Source organism: Aquarana catesbeiana, linkage group LG03 (genome assembly GCF_042186555.1).
Source record: "Aquarana catesbeiana isolate 2022-GZ linkage group LG03, ASM4218655v1, whole genome shotgun sequence".
NCBI lineage: Eukaryota > Metazoa > Chordata > Amphibia > Anura > Ranidae > Aquarana > Aquarana catesbeiana.
In genome coordinates this window covers 94,255,995-94,272,897 of record NC_133326.1, presented here as the reverse complement: position 1 = coordinate 94,272,897, position 16,903 = coordinate 94,255,995, and the positions used below count along the sequence as shown (strand labels likewise).

Below are 16,903 nucleotides of genomic sequence, written 5' to 3'. Positions count from 1 at the left end.
TCCGATGGACGAAAACCGACGCTAGGGCAGCTATTGGCTACTGGCTATGAACTTCCTTATTTTAGTCCGGTCGTACGTCATCATGTTCTAAACGATCGGACTTTGGTGTGATCGTGTGTAGGCAAGTCCGTTCGTTTGAAAGTCTGTCGGAAGTCCATCAAAAGTCTGTCGAAAGTCCAACGGAAAGACCGTTGGACCTGTGATGCCGAAAAGTCCAGTCTGCCCGTGTGTACACGGCATAAAAATATAAATATGTCAGTAGAGCAGTGGATGGTGTCAGTAGAGCAGTGGATGGTGTCAGTCAGTAGAGCAGTGGATGGTGTCAGTCAGTAGAGCAGTGGATGGTATTAGTCAGTAGAGCAGTGGATGGTGTCAGTAGAGCAGTGATGGTGTCAGTAGACCAGTGAATGGTGTCAGTAGACCAGTGGACGGTGTCAGTAGACCAGTGGATGGTGTCAGTAGAGCAGTAGACGTTGTCAGTAGACCAGTGGATGGTGTCAGTAGAGCAGTGGACGGTGTCAGTAGAGCAGTGGACGGTGTCACTAGAGCAGTGGAAGGTGTCAGTAGAGCAGTGGATGGTGTCAGTCAGTAGAGCAGTGGATGGTGTCAGTCAGTAGAGCAGTGGAAGGTGTCAGTAGAGCAGTGGAAGGTGTCAGTAGAGCAGTGGATGGTGTCAGTCAGTAGAGCAGTGGATGGTGTTAGTCAGTAGAGCAGTGGAAGGTGTCAGTAGAGCAGTGGAAGGTGTCAGTAGAGCAGTGGAAGGTGTCAGTAGAGCAGTGGATGGTGTCAGTCAGTAGAGCAGTGGATGGTGTCAGTCAGTAGAGCAGTAGAAGGTGTCAGTAGAGCAGTGGAAGGTGTCAGTAGAGCAGTGGATGGTGTCAGTCAGTAGAGCAGTGGATGGTGTTAGTCAGTGAATCAGTGGAAGACGGCAGTAGAGCAGTGGAAGGTGTCAATAGAGCAGTGGATGGTGTCAGGCAGTAGAGCAGTGGAAGGTGGCAGTAGAGCAGTGGAAGGTGGCAGTGGAGCAGTGGGCGGTGGCAATACAGCAGTGGACGGTGGCAATACAGCAGCAGAAGACAGCAATACAGCAGCAGAAGGCAGCAATACAGCAGCGGAAGGCATCAGTACAGCAGTGGAAGACGTCAGTACAGCAGTGGAAGGCATCAGTAAGGCAGTGGATAAAGAGAATAGGATTACTTATGCGCTAACCAATACCAACTAATATGAAAAAAAAACAGCCAATGGCAGTTGCCAACACTATAATGTGTCCTCACACTTACAAAAAATAACAAGTGTGGCGCTATCCCTAATTCAATAAAACAAAGTGTAAAAATACATAACCCAAAAAGACCTATTGGGTACTAAATCAAAACCCCAGTGCTGCAAGAGGTTCAGATGAATGTAGAAATAAGCAAATAATGTAAGGGACATCAATAACAGAGATCATTAATACTCTACTGGATATTACAACTAAAAACACCAGTGCTGCACATAATTAAAAATGTGCAAACAAAGCGTAATAAATAGATAAAAAGGAAAAATACCATACATACAGATCAAATTCATCAATGAAGTTTAATTAAATGTGCAAATAAATAAGACATAAAAATCAATAGTACCCTGCTGGATATTGCAACAAAAAGCACCAGTGCTGCAAATATTAAAAATTGTGCAAACAAAGCAAGATAATTCCACATGCAGATAAAGTTCATTAAGGCCGTAGCAATATCCAAATAAGATGAACCTGCTGGGTATTGCAACCAAATGCACCAGTGCTGTAAGAAATCTAAATATGTGCAAATATGGCGAAGAGGTAAACCAAACAAATTTCATAGGATAATAAAGTTCATCAATAAAGTGTCCTTTTTTGTGTTTCACATCCAACCTCAATGTGTTCAAGTAAATAAATAAATCAAACAGATCCCAGTGGTGATAGATGTGCATAAATGAAGAAATCCTTAAGTGATAGTGTGATCACTCTGTGTGTGCTAACAGCTCATCTCACATCAAGACCCTTCATTTTTTACAGCACTGGTGCTTTTGGTTGCAATATCCAGTAAGGTACTATTGATTTTTATGTTTTATATATTTATTTGTTATTTGGATAGTCACTTGAACTTTATTGATGAATTTGTTCTGTATATGAAATTTTTCCTTTTTTATCTATTTATTCCGCTTTGTTTGCACCTTTTTAATTATGAGCAGCACTGGTGATTTTAGTTGTAATATCCAGTAGGGTATTATTGATCTCTGTTATTGATGTTCCTTATGTTATTTGCTTATTTGTACATTCATCTGAACCTCTTGCAGCACAGAATTAGGGAAAGCCACACAGTCACTACAAGTCCCAGCATGTCCAGGATTCACCCCTAGCCAATGCTGGGTTCCTGTCACTTCCTCACATGTGGGTTCAGAGAAGTCTCAGTCCCCCTCAATATATAGAAGCCCCCCCAGCCATGTCAGTGTCCTGGATTTTAGAATGCTCGAACTTCCTCCATATACCCTCCTCCTCCCCCCTGCATCTGACCTCGTGATGAACTTGCTTGCAGTATCTCCATCTCCTAATGGCTCCAGCTTAAAAGCACGTATCCCCAGCTGGGCCCCGCCATGACTGAGGACAGGTGAGGGCGGGCCGGGGGATTCAATGAGAGACGAGGGAGGTGAGGAGAGATAAGCACAGACTTGCAGTGAGAGATGTAAGGGGTGGAGGGGGCAGAACCAGCTCACAGAGCAGCAGGGACAGGGAGAACACTCACGCTGCTTGGAGGCAGCTGGTATGCGACGTTCTGTGGAAGAGAATGGAGAGCTGATGGCCCACCTATTCAATTCAGCAGCCCTGTCCCACCTGATGCCCAAGGGGAGTGGTCTGTCACATATTATACCTCATGTAAAGGCTTCTCAAGTAACCCCGCCACCTCCTGATGTGACAGGGACCCCTAACGGGCCCCCATGAAGCAGGGGTCCGGTCGCCATGGCAACCCCTGCGATCCCTGATGCTACGCCCATGATTCACAGTCCTCTGTGTCCTCACAGCCTTTGCATCTGTCTGCTTGTATTTCTCAATGAACTACCATGGTGCTGTTGATTCATTCTTCCTGTCAGTGGCTATCTTCTTGCCCGTACAAGGTATGAGTAAACAGATAAACTGACAGATCTGCAGGAGTGCTGCATGGTACCAAGTATCTGCTGATCTCTAGTGCAATGCTTTACAGGCTCCCAAAACAAAAAAATTATTTTTTTTTACCTGCAAAAAAATGTGCATATATTTTTTTTTGTTAAAAGGTGAACTTATCCTTTAAGCTCTTTGTTTGATTATGTCAATGTGCAGAATAAATCTGAATAGGTGTGGCGTTTTCAATATTAATCAGCAGACTCGCAGTGTTCTAATGAGAAAAGTTGCAGGGTCTGCATCCATTTAGTAGTAATTTGGGAGTATCTCACCAAAAATTAAATTTTTATGCAAAGGATGCCTAAGAGCTGACTTGTATCTTAGCACAGAGTTCTGGGAAAATGGGTGAGCCAATCACACAAGAAGTTGATGACATTTCTGGGGATGTTTTCTACACCAGTGGTTCTCAACCTCAGTCCTCAAGTACCCCCAACGGGCCATGTTTTCAGGTTATCCTTTACTTTTGTACAGCTGCTTTAAATCAATATCAATGATATGGTATTCATAAGAGCTATTTTATCTAAGGGAAGTTCCCAAAACATGGCCCTTGGGGGCACTTGAGGACTGAGGTTGAGAACCACTGCTCTACACCAACTGTGTATGGAAGGTCTCCAGGTTGCACTGAATTTAACAAAAAATGACAGCTGCTGAAAAGGAAAGGTAATTTTTACTAAAAAATCATTATAATATGATGTGTGTAGAAATTGCATATGCTATATTATTTTTATTTTATTTGCTATAGTTTTCTCCTGCAAACGTGGAGTTACCCTTCAAAGATGCAGAAAAAAAAACATAAATTGCTTTATCTGACCTGCTGGTAAAACAGGGGTCAGACCTTAGGGTGAGCAGCTAGAGCATAGCGGTGGAGGAGCACACCAGCATTTTTTGAATTTTAGTGCACAGTTTCGGGTGAAGATTTCACTTTGGAAGAAACTTAAGATTTTTTATTAACACTGGCAATTAACACTACCTTCAGGATCACAAATTTTTATGTTGCACGTTATTATTATTGCAGTGTCGATAGCGCAGCACTGTTTTGCAAATTATAACTTGCTTTATGTTGTCAACTATTGACAGCATTCCTAGCTGCATATGTGAACATCTGTATAGACACAAGAAAACATTCCAGGAAAGCCCTCTGTCCTTTACTGGTATCAACTTTCAATGTGTACTGACGCCACCAATTATTTTCACTATTTCATTATTTTAGGCCTCGCCCACATATGTAAACGCCATTCAAACCACACATGTGAGGTATCACTGCGTGAGTTAGAACAGAGCGAGAGCAATAATTCTAGCACTAGACCTCCTCTTTAACTCTAAACTGGTAACCTGTAAAAAATGATAAAGCATCGTCTATGGAGATTTTTAGCTACTGAAGTTTGACGCCATTCCATGAGTGTGCACAATTTTAAAACATGACATGTTGGGTATCTATTTACTCACTGTAACTTCATCTTTTATATTATACAAAAAAATTGGGCTAACTTTACTGTTTTGTTATTTTTTAATTCATGAAACTTTTTTTTTCTTTAACGCGTTTGAAAAATTGTTGTGCAAATACCGTGCGACAAAAAAAGTTGCAACCATGCCATTTTATTCCCTAGGGTGTCTGCTAAAAAAAACACATATAATGCTTGGGGGTTCTGAGTAATTTTCTAGCAAGAAAACTATGATTTTTACACGTAGGAGAGGAGTGCCAGAATAGGCCCAATATGGAAGTGGTTAAGCATGGGTGCAAAAATAGCTCTGGCAGCAAAAGGGTTAATTCTCCACAGATCAGACAGTGTGCTGCTCTCCCATAGTGGACAAGCTGTGAAGTCTATTGACAAGGAGCAGGTCTCCTTCAGGGGGCCTCTATATATCAGTATGAAGTGTGTGTATATGTGTGTGAGAGGGTTAACTACACAGCCGAACCCCCGCCATCCTAGAACATCCCCCTTCAGGCTCCATTCAGAGGAAGCAGGAGCTCCATGGAAACCGGAAGTCCTGAGGGTAAACGTCCCTGCCTCACATTTTCGTTTAGTTTTCGTTCATCAACGAAGACGGAACAGATTTTCACCATAGTTTTCGTCAGAGGACAAAAAGGTGGTGTACTTTTTGTTACAGTAAAAATGCAGCTAACGAAAATTATTATGAAAGCATTTTCTTAGACAAAATTAACACTGCCTTCTGACCCCTGTACACTGCCCTACAAACTGCTGACCCTGTCCTTTGCCGTGCTAACCCCGTGTGCAATACCCTGCAGACCTCCCATCCTCTTCCCCCCTGACATTTTTTACTGCACCCCCACATCAGACAGGCTAGATCTGGCCCTGTTACTGGCCAGATCACCAAGTGAAAACAGAGGGAAAAAGCCTAAACAAGGAAAACAAATGCAGCTACCACATTTAATGATTGGTAAGCTGAAATATATTACATTTTTGGTTTAAGGGTTAATACCTCTTTAATTTTGTTAATTGAAAGAAGCGGTAAATGTCATCTATATATAATTTTATTTGACACCTATATGGCCATCAATGATACGTTTAGAGAATTTCTGTAATTTGATTAGTGGTAAATTGGTAGTAAATACCTAGTTCCTCTTTCTATCTAAATATATAAGAAGGATAATGTTATTTGATGTCTAAAATAATTGTATAAATCTGGAATAGAAAAAGGAAATTATCTTTGGATAGTTTTTCAAATGGGAAATTGGCTACATTTCTAAGAATAAAGCTGGGTACACTTGAATTGTTTTGGTCAATTGCTGCTGAACTGGCTGAATTTCAATCCATGTGTACCCAGCTTCAAACTAGCCTCAGACATGGGAAGACTATTGCATGATCAGGCTAAGTGAAATTATCTACAGATGTGAGATTATTGTTGTCTGATCTGGCCGGGTGAAAAAGATACATCTTTGGTGGGCCCCCATATTCCTGGTGGCATCCTCTCTTCATTGCCAAAAACCTGAATTTGGGGCCAGAAATGAAAAACAAATTCCTAAAAAAGCAAACACATTTCTTTAAATCACACATTCCACAACCCAATCAAATATTTTCATTTTTTTCCAGCCTGCCTGATCATCTCTTGCATTTTGACATAAAAAACAAAAAAAAAACAAAACAAAACTGAAAGTGATTTTTCTGATTTAATCTTAATATGGAATAGGATTAAAAATTAGATTGGAGCATTTTAGTGGACCCCTCTACCCTCCTAAACAATATTTAGTAAAGAAAAACAATTTTCATCACATTAAAATCCATAATAGAAATGCACAGAAATACAGTGCCAAGTAAAATCAAATAGGTTTCCTTAATGTCCCTGAAACACTTGGCTGTAAATGTAGCTGCAACAGAAACCATTTATCAAACACTTAGTTGTTTGTTTTTTAGCAGCTGTCTATGGTCCTTTTCCAAAGCAGCAAATTGCTTGTATACCGCTTTTAAACTCCCTGTACTGTGAAACTTTTAAAAAGGGATACAGAGATGAAAAATGGAAAATTGTTTTACAGCCTTTTATCAAAGCCATTTTTTTTAAAGCTTAATATACAGCTGGTGTATAAAACATGCTAAATTTCATGATCGCTGCAGTTGGCAAACATAGCATATCTGTGGAAGGCAATACTAGCTACTTGTCATAGTGACATTCAAAACAAGGTAAGAAAACAAACATTTGAGGCTGGGTTCACATATGAGCACACAGCGGTGCACAATATGAACCCAGCCTTATTCAGCCAAAAATTCGGGCTGAAATCAGACCTGCAACAGTGAACGAGGACGCACCAGACTCTGTGACTGCTGTGAGCCGCTGCATGCTCATATGTGAACCCAGCCTCAAACATCACATGGTGCCTTTGACATATATCAATGTGACCTAATACCATTTTAAATACATTTTGCACATCAATATAAGCATAAAACTTGTACAATCATGCATATACTGTGTATAGCTACCCACAGATCTAACAAATTTGAACATTTACGGACTCTAAGCATGACCACCAACCAACAATTTTTGGAAAGACCTGGTCTCCTCCCCCTCCTTCTTCTCACTGACATGTGACATAACCAACATAAGCTAATATGGTTTTCTAAGATAGGTGATTTTGCTTCATTGATCATTCAGAGTAAAATTTCTGCTCCTGGTGCTATCCACTGGATAGTGGTCTATTATTGCCAAAAACCACAAAAAGCCCTACACCAGGATGATGTTCGGCTCTCAGCGCTACACTTTCCCTGAATTGACTATAACCAACCAAAAAGCTATGTGTGACATAAATATGACCTCAAATTTTAAATGTAAATATAAATACACTAATCCATAATAATGTGAACTACTGAGTGAGTAGCCCAACACCTAGACACACAACTACTGCACACTAGGAGGAGTGCTGCTGTAATTAGGGAGAGGAAACTCCACCTGTGAACACAAAAGCAAGAGAAGGGAGAAAACAGCGTAGACCTCTGGGGTAGTAAAAAGATCAAAGGGCTTTATTAAAAACAACATATTAAATACTCACAAAATAAAATGTGAGAGAGTCCATGAGAAAGAGCCCACTAAACACACAACACAGTCACAAGGAAAGAATGGATGAGCAGTCCCAAATAGCTAAACAAGAGTCCTCGAAACGTGTCCTGTGACCCCACTTTTACAGGAGACCATCGTCCACTGAGAGCTGCCCTTGGGATTGAGCTAGCTGAGCAGGAGCAGTAGAGACTTCTGGTATCCAGCCCAGCTCTTCAACTATTTGCTGGCCACACAGTGATCTGGACACTGTGGCTGCTCATCCATCCTTTCCTTGTGACTGTGTTGTGTGTTTAGTGGGCTCTTTCTCATGGACTATATGCACTCTCTCACATTTTATTTTGTGAGTATATAATATGTTGTTTTTAATAAAGGCCTTTGATCTTTTTACTACATCAATGGTCTGCACTGTTTTCTCCCTTACTTTGCTTTGGTGGTCTATTATGTATGCATAAATAACCATCCTCCTATGTCTATGAGTAAGTTATGATCATTAGAAACTAGGGTGTTGGGTCAAACTGGTTCAAGGAATGAAAAATAACCGACTGTGCACCTTGTGCCACAACAAGGAGAGAAGACATACCTCAAAAGGTGAGGAGTGATATTGTTATTATAATACAATATTATAATACATTGCCAGTATGTGTGTCCATTTTTAGGCTATTTTGATTTAATCTTCCTCATATAATTCTGTGTGAAGTCTGGGTTTAGCTTTTTGTTTCATCAGATTTTTTTTGGACTGGAAAAGGTATTCCTTGAGAAACGTATACCTCTATTTTGAACATGAAAAGTACACATATTACACCCACATACTTTACACCTTGGTGCCGACATAACACAAATATGTGGCCCCACTGGACTGGGCTTTTTCCCATGAGGCCACATATTTACGTATCTCCCTTTGTGCTGGGAGTGCGCCAAATGGTGTCCAAGAGCCCTGGGCCGCCATACTAACGATCAGGACCCGAAACTTCTGATTCCAGGTCACCTAATCGCTGTGATAGCCTCTGCTTAGCTATCACAGTAATCAGTCACTGTGAAGCCCGCCCCTGTTTTCTCTCTCTCTGTGAATGAAGGAGAGAGAAACATCATATCACTCTCTGTCCTTGCAGAGAGAGAAAAAAAAGTGTGTGTAGAAAAAAAATAAAAATAATAAGGTTTGATCTAGGTCGGTGCCAGGGTTAGAGTTTGGGTCAAGTTCAGGGTCAGTTTTTTTTGGACAGGATTTTTTTTTTTTAATTAGTATCAGTTGGTGGCAGTGTGTTTTAGGTAGGATAAAAAAAAGCAAAATGGACGCTATTGTTTCTGGGCTGTACTATGGGTACAAACAACAAATAACATACACATATGTGGTATCACTGCGATCATCAGGAAATATAGGTTGTTCTTTGGTGGAAGGTCCTGGTAGAAGCAAGAAATATACAGCTAAATTTAAAAAAAATATTATTTTTTTTTACTATTTTGGGACAGTTTTCCTTTGATAATCAAAAAAAAAAAAGAGATATATATTACCATTTACCACCAAATAAAGTCCCAATTTGTCCTAAAAAAACAAGGTATAATCAACCTGGATGTACAGTATCCTGTAGTTGTGATGATATGAATGGTTTTACTAACACGTCAAAGTTGCACAATTTACCCTTAGGCGTGAAGGGGTTAAAACTGTTTGGTGGATGTAATGATTTTTTTTTTGCACATCCTGGTGCTCACTTGTTTGAAGGTGTACGTTATTAAAACAGGGGTATCTAGGACTGAATTTTAGTCACGTTTCTTCTTTAACCACTTCAGCATCGGATGATTTTACCCCCTTCCTGACCAGAGCACTTTTTACAATTTGGCACTGCGTCGCTTTAACTGACAATTGCACAGTCATGCAATGCTGTACCCAAATGAAATTTGTGTCCTTTTTTTCACACAAATAGAGCTTTCTTTTGGTGATATTTGATCACCTCTTTTATTTTTTGCGCTATAAACAAAAAAAAAAGAGCGACAATTTTGAAAAAAAACAATATTTTTTACTTTTTGCTATAATAAATATCCTCCGAATTAAAAAAAAAACTAATTTATTCATCAGTTTAGGCCAATATATATTCTTCTACATATTTTTGGTAAACAAAGTCACAATAAGCGTATATTGATTGGTTTGCGCAAAAGTTATAGCGTCTACAAACTATGGGAAAGATTTATTGCATTTAATAATAATAAAATACGCTTGTCTGTATGCTAGTCCGATGGACTAAAACCAACGCTAGGGCAGCTATTGGCTACTGGCTATCAACTTCCTTATTTTAGTCCAGTCGTACGTCATAACGTATGAATCCGTCGGACTTTGGTGTGATCGTGTGTAGGCAAGTCCGTTCATTCGGAACGTCTGTTGGAAGTCCATCGAAAGTCAGTCGGATAGTCCATCGGACCAGTCGGGTCGAAAAGTCTGCTCGTGTGTACGCGGCATTAGTGAGTAAGATGTAGCTCTGCTAACTTCCATCATCCAATCATATACAGGCAAAAATGCTTATTTTTCTTTTCCTTGGATGTGATTGGGTATTCTTTGCATAGAGTAACTTCACCACATTCGATAAGCTCTGGAGTATATTACCTTGTAAAGTACAATTTCCCTTGCAAAGAAAATGATCTATTTGCCTTAAGTAAATCGACTCCGTTATGTGCATTATGCTTAGACCTGTTCTTCTGATGGGACGTTCGCCATGTCTTAAATTTGGGAGACATATTTACAGTATCTCACAAAAATGAGTACACCCCTCACATTTTTGTAAAAAAAATTTTGTCAGAAATTTGATTTTTTAGAAACTGAAGCAGCTCACTTTCCAAGGAGAATGATGCCACCATACTTCTGCTGAAACCAACGCATGGCCTCCTGTTTGCCAATTCGATGCTTGGCACCAATGACGCCAGTCTTGCGCTTTTTTTTCAGCAATGCTGCAGCCTGGATGACCTAGGACCACATAGAAATCCAGCCTGTAGATTCCAATGCTTGGGTCATATTTAATTCCCAGATCAATGTGCTCCTGGATACCAAACCCAATGTTTCCTGTTTCAGAGAAGTTATCCTTCATCAGCTCATATTCTCTGATCTTAAGCTCCTTCTCTAAGATCTCTTCTGCTTTGGCTCCTCTGATAGTACAGTGAAGTGCAATTTTTTCATTTCTCCTAAATCCAAAAGATCTCATGGTGTAACGAGCTTTGGAGAAGATCGGTGTCTGCCCAGTGAGCTGCTTCAGCACTTTGGCTGCCCGGGTCAGTCTGTCACCATTCTCTCCAACGCAGGTATTGAGGCAGAGCTTGCAGATTCTCAGATCACGCATAGGATTTTCTTTCTCTGATTTGTCCACCATGTTGGGAGAAGGGAAGAGATCAATTTTTGTAAATATTTTATTATACCTTTTCATGTGACAACACCAAAGAAATGACACTTTGCTACAATGTACAAGTAGTGAGTGTACAGCTTGTAAATTTGCTGTCCCCTCAAAATAACTCAACACACAGCCATTAACCACTTCAGCCCCGGAAGGATTTACCCCCTTCCTGACCAGAGCACTTTTTACAATTTGGCACTGCGTCGCTTTAACTGCTAATTGCGCGGTCATGCAATGCTGTAACCAAACGAAATTTGCGTCCTTTTCTTCCCACAAATAGAGCTTTCTTTTGATGGTATTTGATCACCTCTGCCGTTTTTATTTTTTGCGCTATACACGGAAAAAGACCGAAAATTTTGAAAAAAAATGATATTTTCTACTTTTTGTTCTAAAAAAAATCCAATAAACTCAATTTTAGTCATACATTTAGGCCAAAATGTATTTGGCCACATGTCTTTGGTAAAAAAAATGTCAATAAGTGTATATTTATTGGTTTGCGCAAAAGTTATAGCGCCTACAAACTAGGGTACATTTTCTGGAATTTACACAGTCTTTAATTTATGACTGCCTATGTCATTTCTTGAGGTGCTAAAATGACAGGGCAGTACAAAACCCCCACAAATGACCCCATTTTGGAAAGTAGACACCCCAAGGAAATTGCTGAGAGGCATGTTGAGCCCATTGAATATTCATTTTTTTTGTCCCAAGTGATTGAATAATGAAAAAAAAAAAAAAAAAAAAGTGATTGAATAATGAAAAAAAAAAAAAAAAAAAAAAAAAATTACAAAAAGTTGTCACTAAATGATATATTGCTCACACAGGCCATGGGCATATGTGGAATTGCACCCCAAAATACATTTAGCTGCTTCTCCTGAGTATGGGGATACCACATGTGTGGGACTTTTTGGGAGCCTAGCCGCATACGGGGCCCCGAAAACCAATCACTGCCTTCAGGATTTCTAAGGGCGTACATTTTTGATTTTACTCCTCACTACCTATCACAGTTTTGAAGGCCATAAAATGCCCAGATGGCACAACCCCCCCCCCAAATGACCCCATTTTGGAAAGTAGACACCCCAAGCTATTTGCTGAGAGGCATGTTGAGTCCATGGAATATTTTATATTTTGACACAAGTTGCGGGAAAGTGACAATTTATTTATTTATTTATTTTTTTTTTGCACAAAGTTGTCACTAAATGATATATTGCTCACACAGGTCATGGGCATATGTGGAATTGCACCCCAAAATACATTCTGCTGCTTCTCTTGAGTACGGGGATACCACATGTGTGGGACTTTTTAGGAGCCTAGCCGCGTACGGGACCCCGAAAACCAATCACCGCCTTCAGGATTTCTAAGGGTGTACATTTTTGATTTCACTCTTCACTGCCTATCACAGTTTCGGAGGCCATGGAATGCCCAGGTGGCACAAACCCCCCCCAAATGACCCCATTTTGGAAAGTAGACACCCCAAGCTATTTGCTGAGAGGCATGGTGAGTATTTTGCAGCTCTCATTTGTTTTTGAAAATGAAGAAAGACAAAAAAAAAAATTTTTTTTTTCTTTTTTTAATTTTCAAAACTTTGTGACAAAAAGTGAGGTCTGCAAAATACTCACTATACCTCTCAGCAAATAGCTTGGGGTGTCTACTTTCCAAAATGGGGTCATTTGGGGGGGGTTTGTGCCACCTGGGCATTCCATGGCCTCCGAGACTGTGATAGGCAGTGAAGAGTGAAATCAAAAATTTATGCCCTTAGAAAGCCTGAAGGCGGTGCTTGGTTTTCGGGGTCCCATACGTGGCTAGGCTCCCAAAAAGTCTCACACATGTGGTATCCCCGTACTCAGGAGAAGCAACAGAATGTATTTTGGGGTGTAATTTCACATATTCCCATTGCATGTTTGAGCAATATATCATTTAGTGACAACTTTGTGCAAAAAAAAAAAAAAAAAAAAATAATTTGTCTCTTTCCCGCAACTTGTGTCACAATATAAAATATTCCATGGACTCGACATGCCTCTCAGCAAATAGCTTGGGGTGTCTACTTTCCAAAATGGGGTCATTTGGGGGGGTTTGAACTGTCCTGGCATTTTATGCACAACATTTAGAAGCTTATGTCACACATCATCCACTCTTCTAACCACTTGAAGACAAAGCCCTTTCTGACACTTTTTGATTACATGAAAAAATTATTTTTTTTTGCAAGAAAATTACTTTGAACCCCCACACATTATATATTTTTTTAAAGCAAATGCCCTACAGATTAAAATGGTGGGTGTTTAATTTTTTTTTTTCACACAGTATTTGCGCAGCGATTTTTCAAACGCATTTTTTGGGGAAAAAACACACTTTTTTACATTTTAATGCACTAAAACACACTATATTGCCCAAATGTTTGATGAAATAAAAAAGATGATCTTAGGCCGAGTACATGGATACCAAACATGACATGCTTTACAATTGCGCACAAACGTGCAGTGACAACAAAATAAATACATTTTTAAAAGCCTTTAAAAGCCTTTACAGGTTACCACTTTAGATTTACAGAGGAGGTCTACTGCTAAAATTACTGCCCTCGATCTGACCGTCGCGGTGATACCTCACATGCATGGTGCAATTGCTGTTTACATTTGATGCCAGACCGACGCTTGCGTTCGCCTTAGCGCGAGAGCAGGGGGGACAGGGGTGCTTTTTTTTTTTTTTTTTTTTTTTTTTCTTTATTATTTTTTTGCTTTTTTATCTTATTTTAAAACTGTTCCTTTCATTTTTTTTTTTTTTAATCATTTTTATTGTTATCTCAGGGAATGTAAATATCCCCTATGATAGCAATAGGTAGTGACAGGTACTCTTTTTTGAAAAAATTGGGGTCTATTAGACCCTAGATTTCTCCTCTGCCCTCAAAGCATCTGACCACACCAAGATAGGTATGATAAAATGCTTTCCCAATTTCCCAATGGCGCTATTTACATCCGGCGAAATCTAAGTCATAAAATGCTCGTAGCTTCCGGTTTCTTAGGCCATAGAGATGTTTGGAGCCACTCTGGTCTCTGATCAGCTCTATGGTCAGCTGGCTGAATCACCGGCTGCATTCTCAGGTTCCCTGTTGAGACAGGAGAGCCAGAGAAAAACACGGAAGACGGGGGGGGGGGCATTCTCTCCCACTGCTTGTAAAAGCAGTCTAGAGGCTAATTAGCCGCTAGGATTGCTTCTACATGAAAGCCGACCGCTGGCTGAAAAGAATGATACCAAGATGATACCTAAACCTGCAAGCATCATTCTGGTATAACCACTCAAAGTCGTGAATGCTGTACCTGAAGACAAAAAAATGGTTAACAATAAAGCACAGTAAACGGTAAAGTATAAATAATTACATACCTGAAAAACAAACATGATAAAACATAATAACAATAAAACATTGCAGAATAGAATACAGTAAAAAAGAGCAGAACAATAGAGAGAGAATAAAGAGAGAGAGAACAATAAAACGACAACTATTATTTTTTATTTTATATTTTTGTTTGTGTTTTTTTTTTTTTTTTTTTTTTTACACTTTTTTTGTAACTGTAACTTTTATAACTGTAACCGGTTCCAGGTTCGGGTCTCTCAAAATGCGATGGCATCTTGGGAGACCCTGTGAAAGTGTGCCTAGTCTGTGGAATGCTGTACCCTACGCTAATACTCAGCTAGTGAATGGTAGCGTTCAAAACATTCACCAATGCAAAGACCAGGATTGTCAGGACAGGAGGGACAATAATAGTGGGTGTCACGCCTATATCCGCGCTTGCTGCAGACACAACATCTTTTTTGGGGGGGTTCGTTGGGTAGGGGTACTCGGGAGGACATAAAAATGCCTCTCATGCAGCCGACTGCATTTGGTTGGGGATGTGAATGGGGGAAGTACGGGCGCTGCAGAAGTGGTGGGTTCCCAATTAGGATTGGCGAATGCACCAGGAAGGGCACTATGGGCATGACGGGCCTGTGTTTGTCTTCTTGGTGGCAGCGGGACACTATTTGTGCTTGCCACCTCACCAGCTTGAACTGCACTTATGGGACTCGCCACGTCACCAAGTGTTACTGCAGTGCTGGTTTGACTACGACCGGGGTGTACTAGGCCGCTGGCGCTTGCCAGTTCACCAAAACGCTACCAAAAAAATTGTTAACGATCGCAGGGATCAGGCCTGACTCTGCTGCAGTTATGCATTTAGTGTTTTGTAGGTGACAGTGATCGATCGATACTGCACTTGGGTGGGCTGGGCTGGGCCGGGCGGAGGGGCAAAACGCAGGTGCTAGCAGGTATCTGGGCTGATCCCGCTAACACTGCGTTTTTGGGAACCCTAAACTGCTGGGGACGCCAGTATAGATCTGATCGGATCAGATATTGATCAGTTCAGATACTATACCACTAAGGGAGGTGTACAGTGCGTGCGTGGGTGTTAGCGCTACTGGCACTAACCTGACGCTGCCTGGGGCTGGTGCTTGCCAGTTCACCAAAACGCTACAAAAAAAACTGTTAGCGATCGCAGGGATCAGGCCTGACTCTGCGAACGCTGCAGTTATGCGTTTAGTGTTTTGTAAGTGACAGTGATCGATCGATACTGCACTTGGGTGGGCTGGGCTGGGACGGGCGGAGGGGTAAAACGCAGTTGCTAGCAGGTATCTGGGTTGATCCCGCTAACACTGCGTTTTTGGGAACCCTAAACTGCTGGGGACGCTAGTATAGATCTGATCGGATCAGATATTGATGCGTTCAGATACTATACCACTAAGGGAGGTGTACGGTGCGTGCGTGGGTGTTAGCGGTACTGCCACTAACCTGACGCTGCCTGGGGCTGGTGCTTGCCATTTCACCAAAATGCTACCAAAAAAACTGTTAGCGATCGCAGGGATCAGGCCTGACTCTGCGAACGCTGCAGTTATGCGTTTAGTGTTTTGTAAGTGACAGTGATCGATCGATACTGCACTTGGGTGGGCTGGGCCGAGCTGGGCGGAGGGGCAAAACGCAGGTGCTAGCAGGTATCTGGGCTGATCCCGCTAACACTGTGTTTTTGGGAACCCTAAACTGCTGGGGACGCTAGTATAGATCTGATCGGATCAGATATTGATCTGTACAGATACTATACCACTAAGGGAGGCGTATGCTGCGTGCGTGGGTGTTAGCGGTACTGGCGCTTATCTGACGCTGCCTGGGGCGACGCATATCACCGCCGGGCGATCAGGGGGCTAAATCTTTATTCGGTAATAAACGGCGGGTGCCCTGACATTATAAAAAATAAACAAACTAACCAGCGTCACCCGTAACGGTTATACAGTGATCAGTGGTGAAAGGGTTAACTAGGGGGCAATCAAGGGGTTAAAACATTTATTAGATAGTATATGGGGGTCCCTGTCGCTATAAAACTCTGACGGCGCACCTAAATATTTACGTCCCTAACTAGCATCACCAGCGACACTAATACAGCGATCAGAAAAATGATCGCTTAGCGACACTGGTGACAGGGGGTGATCAAGGGGTTAAAACTTTATTAGGGGGGGTTAGGGGGGTACCCTAGACCTACAGGGGGCCTAACACTCACTGCCCTGACACTGTAACTGTCACAAACTGACACCAATACAGTAATCAGAAAAAAAAAAAAAAAAAAAACCTGCTTGGTGTCAGTTTGTGACAGGGGGGGGGGGGGTGATTGGGGGGGGATCGGGGGGCGATCGGGGGGGGGATCGGGGTGTTTAGTGTGCCTGGCATGTTCTACTGTGTGTAGTGTGTTGGTGCACTTACATTGCAGTCTTCTCTCCTCGGCCCGGAACGGAAAATACCGAGCCGAGGAGAGATGACATCATTTCCTCTGCCTCTGTGTACAAT

At 41.3% G+C, this 16,903-nt stretch overlaps 1 pseudogene; it reads right to left on the bottom strand.

Moving 5' to 3' along the window:
- Positions 1 to 10,478: 10,478 nt before the first annotated feature.
- LOC141134452 (large ribosomal subunit protein uL5-like) lies at positions 10,479 to 11,040 on the bottom strand (annotated as a pseudogene).
- Positions 11,041 to 16,903: the final 5,863 nt, after the last annotated feature.